Source organism: Malurus melanocephalus, unplaced genomic scaffold (assembly GCF_030028575.1).
Source record: "Malurus melanocephalus ecotype Western Australia unplaced genomic scaffold, MMel_1.1 scaffold_229, whole genome shotgun sequence".
NCBI lineage: Eukaryota > Metazoa > Chordata > Aves > Passeriformes > Maluridae > Malurus > Malurus melanocephalus.
This window is the reverse complement of record NW_026623461.1, coordinates 1,006,966-1,011,571: the sequence shown is the minus strand read 5'-3', so window position 1 is coordinate 1,011,571 and position 4,606 is coordinate 1,006,966.

Genomic DNA, 4,606 nt, shown 5'->3' with positions numbered 1-4,606 from the left:
TTACACTACCAGTGCCTTATTTTGCCCTGATTTGGGGCAAGCCTAAGTGTGTTACATTCAGTTGACCTGCTAAATGTGCCTCATAAAGGCATTGTGTTTGTGACTCTCTAAACACACTATTGAAAATAAGGCAGATGTGGATGATACAAATACTGGCTATCATCTCCTTCTTCTGTTGAATCTGTCATCAACATAACTATAGTGAACACAACAGGCCTATATCAAATACCAAAGGCTGGACATTTGTTCCTTCTAGGTAGATTACAGGAAAAATCATTGAAGTTTTCCACAGTCTCAAAATCAACATAGTCTGATATTATGAATGAAATTCAATGAAACCTAACTCTAGGACAGAATATCCAGGAAAAATGAGCAAATGTGAAATAAATGAAAATAATTTTTGGTCTGATCCTCATGACTGTTTCACAGCTTTATTTTTTCATAATCCTCACTTTTGAAATSTAAAGGATTCATAACAGGTTGAAGAAGGATAATATAAATTTGATGCAGTATGTGCAAGTGGAATGAGAAATTCTCTCACAGAGTAAACCAACTGAAGGATTTGACTCAGAATTAATGGAGTAAAAAGCAATTATAAGAATTTTCCTCTGGTTACKGTTGGTAATGATAAGAGACACTGGTACTTGTGTTTTAGAAAGTGTGTTTCAGAGTATGCAATATTATAACAATGTCCAAGAGAATTAGGAGAAAAAAAGTTTGAATCTACTATAGATCAATAGACAGAAGAATGAGCTATATGTCAGTGTTAATATAGGAGGCACATTTCTTTCAGCTCAGTTATTGATCTCTGAGATAATTACACTGTACATCAAAAGAAATTCAATTGTATTCATGTGTTACTTTGTAAACAGCATTAGCATCATTTGGACACGCGATCTTASAGCAGGGAAAAGCTTTTAAACTAATATATATATAAAGCACTATGGTTTTGCTTTCCCAGATCTGAAGTATGCATTGCAGGCAAGCAGCTATAGTCCCTTGCCGATGTGCTTCTAATAATTTTAACTGAGTTATAAAGATAGCAGTATAAATATCAATTAGAAGCTACAGTCCAACCCACCCAATTTTTACTCCATATTTGTGCTTACAATTTAAGCATCTTCAAAGCCCTTTTACACTGCAGCGACTCTTTCTGATAGAGGGAATGTGGGTGTTGGGGCGATCCATCCCTACAGATCTAATGCTTGGTTCAAACTGGGTCACCCAGTTTTTGTGAATGAGATCTCATATAACTTATTGTGGCAATAGAAAAAAAATCAGTTCTTATCAATCAAAGCTACATAAGGCAGCAGATAATGAGGTAAAAAGGTCTAGCAAGAAATTTGTTTTGTCAAGGATGTTGATGCAAAGGGCTATACAGACATTCAAGTTGTTTGAAGTCCTTCCCGTATGTGAAAGAAAAAAAAATTCTTTTCTAAATTCTAAAAGCCCTGAGTGCCAACTGCCCAGCTTCTTAAACCCACCAGATTCCCRCAACAACCTCTTCAGAGCAGTTATTGTGGGAGGTGAATAATCCCATCTACTCTTGTGAGACCCCAACCCATATCCAGGTCTGGGTCCCCAGCACAAGAAGGACATCGACCTGTTGGAGCAAGTTAAGAAAAGAGCTATCAAGGTGATTACAAGGATGGAACACTTCTCCTGTGAGGRAAGRCTGAGAGAATTTGGATTATTATTTGGATTCAGCCTGGAGAAGAGAAGGCTTCTGGATGACCAAGGTTTTTCAGTACCTGAAGAGAGCCTACAGGAAAAACAGAGAGAGACTTTTTCTAAGAGTATGTGGTTACAGGACAAGAGGGGATGGTTTCAAACTGAAAGAGAGTAGGATTAGATTAGATAAGAGGGAGAAATGCTTTAGGCTGAGGGTGGTGAAGCACCAGAACAGGTTGCTCAGAGAAGCTGTGGATGCTCCATACCTGCAAGTGTTCAAGGTCAGGTTGGATGGGACTTTGAGCGACCTGGTCTGGTGGAAGATATCCCTGCCCATGGCAGAGGAGTTGGAAGTAGCTATCTTTAATGTCCTTTCCAATCCAAGCCATTCTATGATTTTGTGATTGTCAGTCCTGTCAAATGCCAGGCATGAGTTCCGACCCGTGTCAGAAAACTTGTCTCACAAAACATAGTCTCCTACTATGTCTTGTGCAATTCTTTGCTAGGAGTTACATGGTTTCTCTTTTTCTCCTGAGACACTTTGTCTGTCTGAGAAGCATTCCAGGGAAGGATTGGCTTGGCCACGGCATGTAGAGTGAGCTGACAAACGTCTCTGTCTGATGGTGTTGTCCCTCCACAGTCAGTTTCAGTGGGGACACCCAGCTCCTTTGGCACCCTACGAGAGATGCCAATCCTTGCCTTTCACAGCCCATTATATGAAGCATCATGCATCACACAAAACAGTGATGAACATGCTGTCACCTCAAAAATATGGAAAGTCAGATGTAAAGCATGAAATTACACAGTTGAGTTTAAAATCACTGTATGTAACATAGAGAATCCTTCTCTGATTCACTTGTATTTTATATTACTGCATTCAATAAATCTCTCTGTTAATGAAAACTGTAAAGCACTTCCAGATGGCCAGCCTTCTGAACACAAGAATGGGTTGAATCTCATAGCTTTGCRGAGGAATTCAGGCTTATCTGTTGCAGAAGACACAAGGCTTTTTCCCTAAACTTGTCCCAGTGACAAGATGGGACAAAACACGATATGAAATACAAGTACCAGCCCCTGGCTGGACAAATGTTCTAACACTTACATATAATTAAGCATGCAGCTTGGGAGGGAAGAGGTWATCAGGCACTGAACATTATTAAGAGCAAATCCTTTGCTAAAGCCATGTAAAACATTTGTGTARCCTCACTGGCATTGTAGTAAAAACACATCACAACATTGTTAAAGGTCTTGATTCTTTGTCCCTGAAAGTGCAAACGAGGTCATGGGTCACAGAATTTGGGGGAATGTTATACAATTATCATGTGAAAGAAAAAGGAAAGGATTGTACCTCAGATTAATTTTATCTGAGTTCCCTTCTGAAATACTCAGTTTAAGATGTAATAGGAGATTCACCACTGGTCTACTTCTATCCTTACTTTCTATACAGCTGTTTTAACGAAAAGCTGCAACCACGGTGACTTCAAAGGTATGATATGAAGATCATAAATAAATTACTCTGAGACACCCACATATAATAGTGCTAGACCTCCTGAAGAATTTCCACAATGTTCAAGATTTAAATAAATAAGCCTTATTCTGACCCATAAACATCCCTGGTAAGTTAGACAAGGTGTGATTCACCAACTTCAGGTGTCTGTGTGAGGCAGTCACCTAAGATTGCCTTTACAGACAAGAAAGAGAAAAAGGTGCATTAAGGATAAGAGTMATTTGATCTGTTTTAATCATCTATTTTAGGATGGGATGAATCATACTCTAGAAATGCTTATTTTATTTCATTGAACATGAACAAGAGCACAGAGAGACTACTTCAGATGTTAAATACATCTATACTATGATTCATGATTAAGGTACTGATGTCTATATTCTGTGAAATGATTCCAAATCACATCTACCTCTGTTGGTTTTCAGTTAAGCACAGTAACAAGGTTCATTTAGGAGAATGTCTTACATCCTATGCAAAAGAAACTGGGAAAAAGAAGAAGTGAGACTAAGAGCTAATCAGGTGCCTGTTATAGTGTATATGCAGAGTAATTGGGTGGATTAGTAAGGGGTCTGAAATACTAGAAGCAAGTCTGATGGTAAATTCCTCCATCAGTGAGAAATCTTCTTTTGACAGAGCTACAAATATATGTGAACATATGATTTAATTGTTTATAGAAGCAGAAATATACCATTGGATGTCATTTGGGATTTGTTAAAAGGGAGAGTGCAGAGGCAGAGTTTCTTCTAGGCTTATTGATAGAATACAATGTCAAAACATAAATTATTTGATGACTGTAAGGGAATGCATGCCTTGCACTGGTATTACAGTAACTAATTACAATAAATAGAGGAAGTCTTAKGTTTGTGTGGTATATGAGTTGTGTTTAGAGCTATGTATGAATATATAATATAAATATATTTATGAAACAATCAAGAAAGATAAAATAATTAGGATGTGGAGAGTTTCAGTTTTTATTCCTTTATTCAGAATTTCTGTTTTGAGAAACAGGTGGATACTGTTCATGAATAGCATCTCTATTTTAAGAACATATGTATGTGGTGGTGTGTATGTGTTTTATGAAAATAGAAAAGAAACATTCTATCCGCCATATAAAAAATAAACCATTATGTCCTCCATTGCTGGTGGTCAGTTTGAAGTTCAGATGGCTGTAATTGTTATTTATTTAATGCTTTGTCAGAAGCAATATTTTTCTTACGTTTATTTTATAAAATGTTCTTCAGAAGATACCAAGTACAATTAACTTASTCTTCCTGCCCACTCCATTTTCAGCATCTGAAGTCCTTGGAAAGTTTCCCACATCCATACTTTGCAGTCTTGCAGATTTGTTTCTTGGCATTGACACTTACATAATATATTTATATCTTCTATAGTCCTCATGTATCTTTGAGAATATAAAACTTCCAAAGGTTT